General features: G+C 40.3%; 1 protein-coding gene across 3 annotated transcripts in view; it reads right to left on the reverse strand.

Moving 5' to 3' along the window:
- Positions 1-15,864, reverse strand: part of DIP2A (disco interacting protein 2 homolog A) — a 122,093-nt gene that overhangs the window by 88,212 nt on the left and 18,017 nt on the right. The window lies entirely within an intron of this gene.

Genomic DNA, 15,864 nt, shown 5'->3' on the forward strand with positions numbered 1-15,864 from the left:
ATTCTTCTTGAGCAGAAATTTTTTTAGCATAAGAAATACAGAAATACAGTTTTTAAATATGTATATATATGTATGTTATATAGTCATATCAAAACAAGAATGAAATAAAAACAAAACTAAAACCGCAAACACTTGAGCAGATTTTTGTGCCTGGGAACAGCTGATCAAAATCGCAAATTACACTCCAAGTAATTTCTACAAAGAAAGAAAAAGGGTACCAAAGAAGATGCATCGCTTTTAGCTGGGGTCAGGGGGGAACCCCACAAACCACCAGACAAGAAGTGCCAGGAGAAAGAACAGTTTATCTTACAGCATAAGTATTTTGGAACGCTAAAGCAATCTCAGCAAAATCCTTTAAGTGACAAATGCTGCACGCAACACAAATTTGCCATACCGTAACTTCACAGCTTCATAAATGATCCAAGTAATTCTTAAATCAAACCTCTACGCAGATCAGCCACCTTGCCGGGTATCACCCAGTTGAAGAGGTATGCCATGGAAGCAGCACATCAAAAGAGAGGGTTGAAAAGAAAGTCTCATTTAAACCAGAATATCTCAAACTTTGGCATCTCACTGCATTTGGAAATTCTTTGATTTTGCTGGAATGCTGACTTGGAAGAATTTTCCTTGAATCAGGTTAAGAGAAGTCCAAAATCAAAAGCATCTCTGTCGACTTTTGCAGCCCCAATGGCAAGTCAGACTTCGCTGCCTAGCAAAGCTTTTCTTTGTTCCTTTCTCAAAGGATTGGGGGTGGATTCCTCCTGACACTTGCTCCCCACCCCCTCGCCCTCAGAGCCTCAGTGGGATTAACCCATCATTTGGGGTCCTTTGTGATCCCTCACCTCTTCCAAAAAAAGCCGCTTAGCCACATCTGGTATGTCGGGGCCACAGCTGCTGTCATTTAGCCTCACTTTCTCTCTAGTTATTAGATTACACAAAAGCAATATGAGGTTCCTCAGTCTCAGCAAACCAGCTGGGAAGCCTGGATAAAGCTAGACACTGGGTTAAGCAGTTAGTTCTCCGCCTGGAATATCTGTCATATTGTAAAATACATCAGAGGTGCCAAGAAAATTAATCTAGGCAGAGATGAAAGTGTTAGCATTTCATAAAATTACCTATAAAAATTATTCTTTGATTAGTACAGAAAGAATCTGACATGCGGTTACCCCAAGCCTACCCAGGCATGTTTTTATTTCAGTGTTAGCACTGTAGCTAACAGAATCTTAATGCTAAATTACCTAAATAAGTTACCTGCATTTTATTGAGTTTTCATGAATTATTTTTCATTGGCTACCAACTTGCTGGGTTCCAAAATTTCAACTAGCGTATTTTCAATTCTGAAAAGTAGGTGGTGAACACTAAGTGCTTCGACACTCTTCAAAACCACATGAAAAGGAAACAAGCCCATGTTTTACTGCCTCGATACAGCTGCCGTGCCTCATGGCACCGCAAAATCCTGACTTTGTAATCTCAAGTATTTTACTGTAGCTCTGCCCATTGGATGACAGTGCTTAGCAAAGGCTTTTTTTAAGTAGGAATTGGTCATATGTGAGCTATGTAGTTCATAAATAAACACAACGTGCCTAACCGAGAACATTATTTCCTTCATCACCACCAGAAAAGGACACTCCGAAGTGCAGCAGCCTCTTCTCCTCAGTGCATGAACATACAGGGCAGAGCACATCCAGTGCTGGTCCAGCTCCTTCGTAGCTTTGTATCCCTACGCTGACGGGTCCTTGGAGGCTTCTGGCGGAGGAGGGAAGATGAGCGAGACACAGACAAACACTGAACAGCTCATGGAAAGGTGAGCTTTCTATGAAGGCAGCAACTTCTCCAGTCCTATCAGTAATATGCACTTAAATTATCACTGGGAGCAGCTGTAGGAAACCATGCACCACACTGTGCTGGCAGAAGGTCTCAAGAGTCTGTCATGCAAACGCTCTCTACAAGGTGACTGTGTGTACCACACTCTGTGAGAGCCTAGTACTTGCTAAAGTAAGGAAATGGCTCCTGGCTGTGAAATCTGCAGAGGTCAAGAACAGGAACATTTCTAAATGAGATGACTGTGCATTAAACATGGACGAAAAGAGTAAGACATGTTAGATCTGCAAGATGAAACCCTTAAGGATTCCAGTGTTTAGCCACTGGCAAACACAATCACAATCTCAGATATATCAACAGATCACTGCAGAAACTTCTGCCAGCTCCTTCAGTATAAAGTAAAAGTCAAGGGTGTGAACACTGGCTTCTCCCTAAAGAGGTGATTCTTGGATGGTTTGAGGAGGCGGCAAGTTGCCAGCCTAAAACATAACTCAAAAGTCACCCATGGAAAAATTTAAAGTAAATCTGCAGAGCTTCTGGGGACAGCCTGTCAATGAATTTTGAAGGGTTAGTGGAGTTGGAAGAATCAATTCAGCAGGCATCATTACTAATTCCACCCTTTAGACATGCCTGGTCAATGCTTTTGTTAAGTGAAACAACTTGCCAAGCTTTATTTTGCATCATCCTAGAAGAATTATAAAAGGAACACTGCATCACTATAAGATGTCAAGAAACTACAAGTCAGAAACAACAAAAAACAGCAAAAGAAATAATTACTCTGACATCTGTGATTTTTGTCCACTATGAAACAAAAATAATCAAGGCATTTTTAAGAACTATGATGACACATAACAATAAGGAAAACCAGTAACACTTGGTGTAACAGCTGGGGAATCAAAAGATGGTGCTGAGGAACATTGAACCACGCAGCCAGCAGAAGAAATGGCTCAGTTTCTCATGCTATCTGTCCTCCAAGTAAATGTGCCAACCAGTCCTGAGGAAATTGCTGGTAGTGAAAGCACACAGGAAGAGAAAAGAGACGCCACCAATACAAAGACTGACAACAACAAAACCATCAACGGATGGTTCGTCTCCCATGCTAACAGGGCAAAGCTCTGAAACTACAGCTGTTACAGCATGAAGACTGCAGAGAACATGAGCTTCTGAGTCATATCATGCACGTGCATTGCAAGCTTAAGCATTCTTGATACAGCCTCACACCGTGCCAATGAGAAATCATATCCAATATCAAGAGGGACAAAGTTCCTTAAGGATGCTTACTACTCAAAGGCTCAAAACCAATACAGGCAAGTAATATCTACTAACTGGTACATCTAATCTGTAATAAGGATGAACAAAACATCTGAACAACAATTCCTGTTACAAAAAACTCAAGGATGCTGCTGTCTCAAATGTAGCTCTAAGAACTCCAGTAAACAGTGTGAAGAAAAAAAATCCACACTCCTATGAACACAACATTTATCTTTCCAGCAAGATGCATTTACAGTAGATCAGCAGGCTTCAGAAAGCCCTTGCTAACAGTAAAAAACATGTAGAAGATTGACTATGGAGAGACAGCAGGATAAAGCTCTTCCTCAAGGGTGAGATGCATAGCCGTAGCCACATGTAATTCCTGAAATGAATGCCGAGTTATTATTCTATATCAAATCTATATTCTCAGTCATATATGATGCAAGCAATGTCACACATCCCTTGTTACCCAACTTTCAAACTCCAAGGTATGCCATTTGTTACAGCACCCTGGTAGCCAATACTGGTTGCTGATATCCTGAGGAAAAAATAGGGCACGGTGCTGAAATACAGTAGGATGGTTGTATTTATGCCTAAACTGGTGGTCACAAACAGGGCCTTGAGGAAGAGGAGGAGGAAGAGGAGCAGCAGCTCTCCTGGGTGCTGAACAGCCTCAGCAGGCAGGGCCGTACATTGCAGGGCATCTTCGTGCTGTGGCACTGAAAAGCTGGCAAAAAGGCAAGGTCAGAATCTTCCCAAACAGTTGGCCTCCTGTTAATACCAGATACCAAACCAAAGACCAAACCATAAAAATGCTTGCCAAGGTCGCCGCTTAACTGAAATTAACATCCCAAAGCCAAATATTATGAGGGTGTTTCGAAAGCCTAGCATTTTCTTTTTTGAAGATGAATGTAGCATAACTGTCCAAGTCTGCAGACATATCTCATATGAACATGGATTCTGACAGTTACACATAGTTAGGGTTGAAATATGTCCCTGAGGAAAGAAAGTCCCTGAAGATGAACCAAAGTTCAACATACAAATGCTTAAAGACAAACTGCAGAAATAGTGGAAAAGTTTAGCATCGGATTCTTTCTTCCCTAGTAGCTAAATTACCAGCAGTGTTTTGATGAACCAGCAGGACACCTCACAACTGTCTGTAAATAAGCAGTCTATTAAGTATTCTTGGTTCTACATTTTTAGTTACTCATATTTTTCCCATTCCAATCTTAACCTTTGATTCTTTTTCTAAAATTGTATTACAAGCTGTATTTTCATCATTAACTGAACTTTATACTGAAATAAGTTACTCTATAAAGATTAGTTAGACTGCTAAACTGAGCAGTTTGGGGTGGGTTTTTTTGTTAATCACGGTAAGTACATCTGTTTGCAATTGTTTGCTCTTCTATAAAACTCATGCTTTGCAATCACAGCTATAAGAAGTACTTCTAACTTTTCATGTAACCTGAAGTCCATTCTGGCATGCAATTTCTAGTAAAAAGTCCCTTTTTTTTCTCCTCTACACAACATACCTTCATTCCAAGACTCATTCTATAGCACAGTATTTCAGCCACAGCTAAGCTTATGTTCATGTTGTCTTTGAAACACATGGAAAATCAGTCACCTGACAAGCAGGTGAAGCTTTATCTTTAAATATCCAGAAAAGAACAACACTTCCTTACAGATGTTAAGTTTGAAAAACAGTCAAACAGCAGTCCTTTATCCCAAATCACTGCTATTTTCTAAAGTCAGGGCTATCCATTGATGCCTTACTCTAGTTTGCATACGATGAGCTAAGTGAAGTGTGAAAATATCTTGATTATAATCTTTCGTATTATACGAATATGTTTAAAATGGAAATAAGTGACATCTGATCATTCTATATGGTGACACATTTGCCTAACCTGTAAGAAATTCTATTTCAAAGATCCTATTTTAAACATCCCAAGAGCATCAAGATGGCTTTTAAGCAGTATTAGAAGTTTAGCACAACTTTACCGAAAATCTGTTACTGGTAATTCTTCATTTGCTGCAGGACTTTCCTCCCTTTGACAGAATTTAAGTTACCGAAGTACAAAACCTGTCTGCATGTAAAAATAGTTACGTGGAGATACACAACTACTTAAATATACAGTTTCATTAAACCTTTGCATATACAATGAAAGCACTGAAACATCAAATTCTAGAAACTAGACAAATACTGACTAGCTAATTGCATGTATCTTAATGATAGAAAGGGAAGTAATTTTTATCAATGTGTTAGTAGTAGACCAAGTTTTCCACTTTGTGCACATTTACATAATGGGACTATCACCATTAATTGCCTTAGCGTGCTTTCTCTTGGCCTAAACTTAGTCTGATTCACTCATCAGCAGTTTTGCTATTGGCAAAACAATGCCAAGTATGTTAGAATTTAAAAATTACATTCTGACACATTTATATACATACTTGTCACCTCAATGTTTCAAAGCAGTTGGTAGACAAAGGTGGCACTTTAAAATTTTACAAACTAAAAAAAAAGTCAAGGTGAATGAAGTATGCATTACAGTCAGGATGAGAAAAGTGTGCATTCCAGGTTATTCTGTTCTGCACAAATCCACACTTGTAAACTGCACGTGTATGTTGAAAGGCAAGAGAAATGCTCCTTTTTAAATCATGAGCTGCCTGGCTTTAAGCCATTATTTGCTTCATCTGCCAGGAGTCAGCATTTGACAGAGTAAAAGAAGGTTAAATAATTGCATCACAAAAGCAACCTGGCAAGTTTCCAGGCTCAGTTAGCCCAATTAATTAATTGTTCTTACACTGCTTCAGTAAATCCTTAAGCTCACTCCACAGGGAGACAGGAGAAGCTCAAACTCTACCACCTCCCTTCTAGCCCATAAGGGCTCTCTGTAGAATACAGGAACAGACTGGCAGATGCTGCCTGTACAAACATCTGTGGGTGTACCAGTCTGACCCTGGCTCCTACTCTTACCATGATTTAGAAACTAGTCCTGTTTTATGTAAGTTGAGATGTTTCCTTTCAGTGAAACATACTTTTATCTACCGTTGCACCAGGAAGACAAATGAAGAACCGTCTTCATTAAGCTTGTATTAAATTACACTTTGTATTTCCACAGCAGATACAAGCTTCAAAATACAATACACCCTGCAGACTTGTAAGCATGGAAACTGTTTTTGAAACACTTAATTGATATGTTTTGTAAAGTTGATTAGAATCTTCACCCAGAGGTTATGAACAAAATTTTTTGAACCAGATATAGCTTTCATATCTCATTATTATGTAAATCATAAGTGTTGCCATCCCCTTTAACAAGCTGAGGAAAGCTATACACATGGGGAAGACTGGTGGAAATCATCTGGTAAATTGGGAATGTACTGTCTGCTTCCCACAAAAGCCAACAAATGAAGGTGAAAAAAAAAACAGACTAGGAGTGGCAGATCAATGAACAGTATCTTTTAAATTCTGAGCTTAAAAAATATTTTCCTGACACAGATGAAAAATTATTTTGGTAAAATACAGACATGAAAAGCTTTTGAAAGGATTCTGTATGCATGCAATGTGTTCCCCTTTTCAACACTATTAAGAAAATGGCATTTCAAAATAACCAAAATTTCAGTGTACTGCAGAGATGAAAAAATTCAGACGTTTTGCTTGTCACCTCCTCGATGCATCAGGGATACAATATTAAAGCAGAATAATTATGCCTGGCATGTAGTAATCAACCATTATAATGAATTAGGCCAGAAATAATTGTCTGAACCAAGTCATTTTAGCCTAGAGCATGCAATGGGGAAGGAGGGGGAAGATGAGTTGCTGCTAGGTACAAAGATGCTTCTCTTCCCTTCACTTGGTTGCATTGACAGTTTCTATTTCTGTAACATTCCGGAGCAGCCTCAGACCACATTCTATTCTGTGGTTACCTCAAAAGACTCACTGAAAACTGACCCCAAAGATGCAAATCTAGAAACAACCAGATACAGAAATGGGTGACCATAAAGAAAAAACCCCACCCTTCTATAGTGCTTTTTGCAACAACTTTAATATGCAGTCCTCTCTAGTAACATTGCTAATAGAAGAAAATTACTGGTTAGATAGAATTTTCTCTGTATAATTCAGTTAAGACAACCAGTCAAAAAACAAAATTCATATTTAACTTGGCAATAAATGCCTGATATCATGAAATCATCCCCTGCCTTGACAGATGTCTGTGTGAAAAATAAAAGAGGACATATGCACCATTTAATGCTGTTTGAAGCTGTTAAGTTGTAACCCCCTTTGTGATCCAAAGAGCCATTTTTTTTCTTTTCACGTCCTCTACACACTCATTACATAAGGCACTGTGATTAATGAGCAAGATGAAGACACTTCAGACTATTAAACTTTTACATCTTGTATGAAGCCTTATTTTTATAGTACACCTTTCGGATGTCAGTGACATTGCTATTTTTTTTTTTCTCTCCACGAATACCCAAGTTACAAAATCAGCTGCACATGTTTTACAAGCAACTGAGCACCTCATATCTACTAGTTGAAAAAAAGCTCTTATTAGCACTTTGGCAGCAACCACAAAGCCCAACAGTTCACAGCAAGGATGTCATTTAGGCACATTGTACAATACGAAAGACCGAAGCAGCCCGATTCAGAAATCCATGACTACAGGCAGATCCAATGCATTAATTACACCATGAAAATCTTTTAAAGACCTACCAGAAAATCCCAAAACACACAGAGAACAGCACAGCACAGCATTCAAAATTCACAGTGCATTCAAAACGTACAAACGGAAGTCCTGTAACCTGAAGTACCTAGACCATACACAAGTTATTTCAATTTGTAAACTATGAAACTTCTTCAATGGATTTCTAGGTCTCAGGGTTATGTTTGATTAGTTTCCTGACACATTATCACCACACCCTCACATGTATTGTCAAACCATGCTTTTAGAGGAAAGAAAGGCAAAAAGGCATTTAACATTGATCTTGAAATAACTGGGGTGGGGTGGGAGTGGCTACCGGGCCAAGTTTTATTATGAATGCACACACTGACATTTTAAAATAAAAAGGTAGTATGTATTTTTTAAAAAAATCTTAATCAGTATCCATGGTAAAGCTACACAATAACATAATACAATATAATTTTACTAGGAAATTAGGCTTCCCTAAAAGACTTTATATTGGATCCACATAAATCATCTGATGCGATCACAAAGACACAGATTAAGTGATTCAGAGATCCTGGCTGAACTACAAAATTATAAACTACGCTGAAAAAAGAAACCAGCTGAATTATTCACAGAAGCATGCAGAAAAGCAAGCCAGCTGGTGCACACAAACAACCTCTCATGGCAGGAGAAAAAACCCATCAATCCCTATTAGAACCAGAACGCTTCAGTGCTTACAAGCTTGGGAAGCTCCAGTAAGGGCCCCCATGACGACTACATATATTTATATTTACTTCTAGTTGCAACATTACTTATTAAGTGTCTAGCTGAGGTTAGCAGCCTATAAATGATCAGCAAATGAAGTATTCAAATCCTGGATTAAAGCAAAAGTTCAAGAACATCGTTTATTAAGGCTTTTCTTGATTATTCACAAGAGCCATGCTTTACTAGTCAAGGTTATAGAATCACACCATTGTTTAAGTTGGAAAAGACCTTTAAGATCATCAAGTCCAACTGTTAACCCAGGACTGCCAAGCCCACCACTGAACCCTGTCCCTAAACGCTGCATATACATGTCTTTCAAACCCCTCCAGGGAAGGTGACTTTACCACCTCCCTGGGCAGCCTGTTCCAATGCTTTACCACCCTTTGAGTGAAGACTTTTTTCCCAATATCCAATCTAAACCTTCCCTGGTGCAACTTCAGGCCATTTCCTCTTGTCTTATCACATCATGTATCTGTTCAAAGCCAGCAACTGTGAGCACTCACAAAAATTAAACCAAACTTCTCACGCCAGCTTTCTGTGTAGAAGGCCGTCATCAAGGACCATCCCACCCCACCCCAGCCTCCCATCAGTGCTGGTTATGGGCAAGCAGACTACTTCACTCCTGCATACCTCCCCTGATGCTCAGCTCAGTCATTCCTACTTAATGATCAGACAGGAGCCATCAGCTTGCTGCTGATGCTAGGAAAATTAGTTCCTCAAAAGGAAAATGTTGATTACTTTCCAAATTTTCATATCCTTAATGGGACAAATCTTCCTTAGAAAAACATACAAATGCCTGTTTGCTGATGAACTGGGAGCTCTCCTGGAACAGCAAGACCAAAATGTTGTCATTCCTGGCAAGCGTGCCTTTTCCTCATTTACCTTATTAGTAAGAGCCAAAGAAAAGCCAGGTTTAGTGTCTGTAGCCTTAGATGCTCAAGCCTACAACCAGCACCCTGTTTGAGGTTGAACGTAACACACTGATACCATGCTGCTGCTGAGGCAGTGAATAATGAGCAGTATCTGCTATAAAATAAAATTTGTTAAAACCAAAGTAGTGAAACACATCACTTTTATTAAGTATTGAATACAATATTTTTTAATTGGCAGCTAAAGAAGGACAAAGTATGTTAGGAAGAAAAAGTGAAACAACTCCAGCAACAAAACAAAATGTTTCCAGAATTTCATATGTGGTGATACCCACAATCAAAGGCTGCAATGTGTCTTTTGCAGTAAAACACCCTTAGTTACTAAAGTAACAACGGTCTAGAAGAGGTTCAAAGCAACTGGTAAAAGAGAATCTGGGAACACCACTACAGCAATATCCTGGTTTCAGCTGGGATGGAGCTAATCATCTTCTTAGGAACTAGTACTGTGCTGTGTTTTGGCTTTGATGTGAGACTTTCCAGTTCCTCAGGCCTTGTTAGTGAAAAGGCTGGAGGGACACAAGGAACTGGGAGGGGACACTGCCAGGTCAGCTGACTCGAACTAGCCAAAGCAGTATCCCATACCATGGGATGCCATGCCTGGTATACATACCTGGGGGGTTGGCGAGGGTGGGCAGATCATTGCTTGGGGATGGTCAGCGGGCGGTGAGCAGTTGTGCACCACGTGTTCCCTTCTTCCTTTCCCTCTGGATTTTATTCTTTCCCTTCCCCTTTTCATTATAACTGTTATTGTCATGATTGTTATTATTGTTCTTTCATTTTTATTCTATTTCATTTATTAAATTGTTCTTATCTCAACCCTCGAGTTTTACATTCCTTTCCAGCTCTCCTCCCCATCCCTTGGGGTGAGGGGGGAGTGAGCGAGCGGCTGCGTGGTACTTAATTACCAGCTGGGGTTAAAACACAACAAGCAGTAAATCTCCTTTCCGATGAGTGTCACCATCAATTCAGTAGCAGAAAAAACACTGCTGAATCTGTTAAACCCATTTAATATTACCAAAATATATCTGCTGTCAAATGTATCACACACACCCTCTGTAACATTCTTTTGTATGGTAAGCTAAATATTCAAAAACTGAGGAAAAAAGCTTAGAAAAAAAATTTATTTGGCTGCCAATTCATATTTCCTCAGAAAGTTCCTCAGCTATGCACACTTTTTGTCTTGTCTTTTCAGAAGTCCATTTCTTTCATTTCTGAAATAATTTTTAAATCTCCTTCTGTGGATAAGCCACTGAGTAGGACTGCACCACTACTCAAAACGTAGCACACACTGACCACACCACCTGCTGAAAAAAAACTTTTTTCCTGCCTTATTTGCTTTCAGACAGTTTACTTCGAGATGACCAGGAGAGCCAGCAAAAGGGGTCAGCAATCCTCCCCAAACAGCGCTGAGGGCTTTGTTGGAATGAATTAGCCCAATAAGGTTTTATAGCCATCATTTTACCCCGCCATATCCTGAAGCACTGCCATGGGCTTGACTGCTAAATTCCATCTTAGTTATTCAGTGAAGACCTACCTCCTTACTTGGGACTAACCGAAACGCAACACTCACTTGGTAATTTTAGAAAGGTAACATGAAGAGCAGGTCAGGCATTTTTTTGGTTTTGTTTTTTGTTCCAGCAAATAAGTGATTTTTATTTTAACACCTCTGGTAACATTGTTCTTTAACAACATGTATAGCCCGGCCTTTGCATTAATAAAATAGAAAGTATTTTTTTTACCTTTATTTTATAATTCAGATCTTCTAATGCACACACTTTGGAAAAACAAGGCAAAGAATACTGCGACTCCAGGCAATTTACCTCATCAATCTGACCAGCTGCTTGACCATAGCTGAACAAATATTTGCTATTCATACGGTGTGCAAAGGCTGATTCCAGTGAACTACTCCGTGTTTTTTCTCTGATTTGAGCCATTCTTTTATTAAAGAAATGTATTCGGCAGAATCTAATCCCCTTTTAGAAGCTGCAGATGAGTGCATTAAATTGCAAAAACAAAAAATAACGTAAGAAGAGTAAGGAATGGACTGGCAACTCAATTAGCTAGGAAATCAAAATGGGGCAGGAGATGGGAGGTGGAAGGGACACCCACAATAAACTGGTATGCTTATCTTTGTTTACTGATTATAGTCTACTTCAGCCCATGTAACAGTTCCTTCTTTTCTCTGTTAATCCCACAGTCTTCTAAGACCTTGATATATTTAAGTGAATGTCAGCAAGAACTACATCAGCACTATCACCCTGAAAATTATTTCTCAGTGCAAACTCTGAAATCTGCTAGCTGCCTGTGTTACCCAATGCATCCCAGTTCCTTCCAAATCACCCATTTAACAGTTCCCTCACTGCTGGGGAGGGGTCCTTGTAAGCTTCCCAAGTCTTTTTCCTCCACCTCTCAAGCTAAACTTTCATGAAATAATTCCTCCCTTCCCACTCCTTCTAGCACTGCTGAAAAATTAACATAGAATCTGAGAGTAATTCAGGCTGGAAGGGACCTCAGGAGGTCTCTAGCCTGATCTGCTAAAAGCAGGAAAATTAAGAGGTCAGACGGGTTGGCTCAGGTGTTTACACAGTTAGATTTTGAAAACTGGAAAGAGACTGCACAACCTCGCTGGGAATTCTGATCACTCTCATGGTAGAAAGGCCAATACTAATCCTTTTCTTTATATCAAGCCAAATCTCTCCTGCTTCATTTTAAGCCCACTGTCTCTCATTCACCCTGCATGTACTTCTCTGAAGTGCCTGGCTCCATCTTTCAGATAATCTCTTTGGAGGTAAGGCACTCCAACAGTCCAAAGGTCTTCTCCACTAGCCTCTTCCCTCCTTTTTCAAGGGCTCCTGCATGTAAACTGCCCTTAGCTACTGATTTACAGTTTTCTCACTCCAATGGACAAGGCTTAACATTCTCAATTACAGCTGAAAAAAGGCATACAGCATCTGCTATCCCTTCCCTGTGCTCAATTTGAATTTGAATTCCTACTCAAAAGGGAATTCCTTTGAGTACTTCTGCCTTTCCCAAATTATTTGAGAAACATGGGATTTCAATACAATTATGCTCCAATATTTCTTAGGATTCCTTTGTCCTTAATATAGTTATTCTTTCAGTACGAGTAGGTCACACTGTAAGGACCTTTTTATGTTTCTGTGCTTTGAACCTGGGACTTTACATTTTTAACTATAGATAATACCACCTCATCGTTTCTTCTAGTGTTTGTAGCATTATCATCTCACCTGCCTCCAGTTACGCAAAATAAAATTGCTCTAGCTATTACAACCTGCCAAATTAAGCCTCTGGTTTCTTGATGGACAGTTTCTTGCTTTCTTGAGTCTGGAAACAGTTCTTTCCAAATCAGGTTGGAGAGAATGATGACCACTTAAGCAAGATCTGACAATACAGAGAGTTGTTTTTTCTAAACCACAATGCCTTCTTCCTGCTGAGCCACCAATACAAGCCTCACAGAGGAGGTCTGGCTTCAGGTCAGAAGGAGGAGAGCACTCACCTGCTGTTGATCAGCGGGACACCAATGCAATGTCTGCATTACAAAACTGTGTCTCAAAACATTGTACGCCTCTTCTCAAGATACACTTGCAGTTTCAACAGTAGCAAGAGGCAGGTGGAGATCCTCGAAGTCAGCAGATAAATAACAGAAGAGGACAGGTTAGTTGGTACCTAAGCTCCCAAGCCAAGGCCAAAGGATATAGCAACGGAAATAAGACTAAAGAAAACAGATTAATTTCTCCAAGTCTGGTCACACAACACACCTAGGCTAATTTCATAACTTGCTGCTGCTGAAAGATGTGGCCCTGCTTATAACTCCCACCCACTGCACCCTCCCACAGGGCAGCCATAGAGCTCATGTGATCACAAAATATGCTCAATCAAATCGCTAACCTGGCAAGGTAACAAACAGCCAGACCCATTAACTTTGTGCCAGACAAGTTTTCTGTTCAGTTTGTGAACTGAAGCAGCTCTTTCTTTGACACCAGCAAGCTGCTAGGTCTCCCTAGTTCCTGCAGGGGAATTAGGTCCTCATTTTCACTTTTCGACATCTCCATACAAGGAAATATCAACAAAGTACACAAAAAACGTGAGTGTACTAGAATACCTGTGAGTGTCAAAGCCAGGCAACTCATTCAGGAGGTTTTCCTTTTTCTTCTCTCACACTCGTACTCTCTCCATCTTCTTTTGCATCTTGCCCATATCTAAACCATACAGCTTTATCTAGAGCTCACATCAAATTTGGTGTGCATGTTTGGTGCTGTTATTAATACAAGTGTTTTTGAAAGAACATTTAAATGTGCTGAAAATTGTTTCAGTTCATTAAGAGGGTGGCTGAGGAGAGGTGCGGCAGCATAACTATTTTTCACCCTGGCAAGCAGGCAAAGGGTGCGGCTACACAAGGCAGGATTGCAGCTGGAAGAGACAGACCTGCTCCCCTTCAGTGTACCTGAAACAACCACTTCTGCCACAGCTCTGCACCACCTCCAGCTCTCAGACCCCTCCAAAACCCGAGTGATGCTAACCCAGGAAGCAAAATGATACGAAAGCCAAGTGGGATGGGTGGGAAGAATTAGTTTTCTTCTAAACGAATGATCTGAATCAGCTCATAGAAAGGCCTGTTGAGTCCCACAGTTAGCATATGGGATAGCATCCCACAGCCCAGAGGACAAGACGAAATAACAAGCAGCAAGGGACTATGCTGTCCTCAGCCATGGTGAGGACCACTGGTGAAATGCCAAAGTTACTCAGCTTAACAGCAAACAGGTTTTCCTCAAGCTCTTCCATTACTACCAGTTTTCCCCACAGCTCCTCAACAGTGACTGCTATTAAATGATTACTAATCACTTAATCACTTGGAATCTCTTTATTTTAATAAAGAGATTGCAAGCAACCCCTTTAGAACAGTACTCACCTATGAACTTTAGAAAGTTCACTTATTCGATGCTTTAGCCATGAAGCCCAGTACAAAAAACCCCCTTGTATGCAGTGCTACCCAGTACTACACACAAAGTCTGACTGCCCAAAACACAAGTTTAGACAAACATAAAAGTTATAGACAAATATAGGAGTTCAAAAATACCAGACTTAAGCTTGTCCGTAAAATCCAATGTAGTCCCTTGCATGCAAGTACTGGGAAAAATCTACATGACCACATTTATTTTTTCAACAAGACCTCTGACTCATCCAGTGCACTGAAGAGACATTGTTCAATGAATGGAATATTGAATAGGTTTGTGTTGTGTTTTTCTATTCTTTTGCCAAGATAGAACAGGCTTCAGTATGCAAGAGCACGTGAACAGGAAGGTCGTGGTTGGGGGTACAGATCGTGGGTACTTGTGAAGGAGTTACTAGGCTGGCACCAAGTGTTCACACTTTTTCATCCTAAAATAGAAAATCTGTCGTATATACTCAAAATAGTCTCAATTCAGATATGTTATTGTACGAAAGGCCACCTGATCCTAAATTCACATCTAGTCTGAGCAGAGATTAATTTCAAAAGTCCCACCAAGATCCCAGCAGTGCCTCTCGTTGGTGTTCAGAACCTGTTGAAGCAGCAGCAACCTGGCTGAATGCTTAGGACTGGATGCAATACAAAAAGCAGGACCACACAAGAATTTAAAAACAAAACAAAAAAGATGGCACTGCTTGCACTCAAGTTGGTATCTTCAAACATCTGGATCTGGTTTCACCTTGTATAACCTGTATTAAAATAGTTTCCAGATATAAGCAGAATAAAGCTATCTACTGATAGATTGTTTTTAAGCAATGTCTTGCATTTAAACTTAAGAGATCGGAACATAAAAATTTCCACATTGGAAACTCATTAGCAGTGACACTGCCCTGGTTCAAAGCAACAGATTTGACATTTGACTCCAAAAGCCTTGGCAAACTTAAGGCACTGCTGACATTACCCTTACTAATGTCGTCTTACAGAAGCATTTTTTCAGCTCAGATTACAAGGTTACATTTAACAGTAGCACGTTAAATTACTTAATATCTAGACCTACTTTAGCAAATCTGTAAGTTTCTGAATGATAAAAATGTCAGAGGACCATGCTAAAGGGCTGCTTTCTTTTTGCTTCAAAGTTAAAGCAAATGGTCTTCCAGGCAGTGTAAGAGCTCACAGATGGGGATGACAGAAAGATGAACAGCAGCATAAGGGAGAGGGCAACATAACATAGATGACATCCACACTATTTCATGTCACAATGCTTGCTCCATCTAAGCTTACCCAGCAGCACTTGGAGCCCTGGGTGCAGCTTTGGGGCCCTCGAGTCAGGGGGGACGCGGAGGGGCTGGAGCGTGTCCAGAGCTGGGCTGGGGGCTGGGGAAGGGGCTGGGGCACAAGGCTGATGGGGGGGGCTGGGGGTACTGGGGGGGGGGTCAGCCTGGAGAGGGGGTGGCTCAGGGGGGCCCTG

Source organism: Falco peregrinus, chromosome 8, assembly GCF_023634155.1.
Source record: "Falco peregrinus isolate bFalPer1 chromosome 8, bFalPer1.pri, whole genome shotgun sequence".
Taxonomy (NCBI): Eukaryota; Metazoa; Chordata; class Aves; order Falconiformes; family Falconidae; genus Falco; species Falco peregrinus.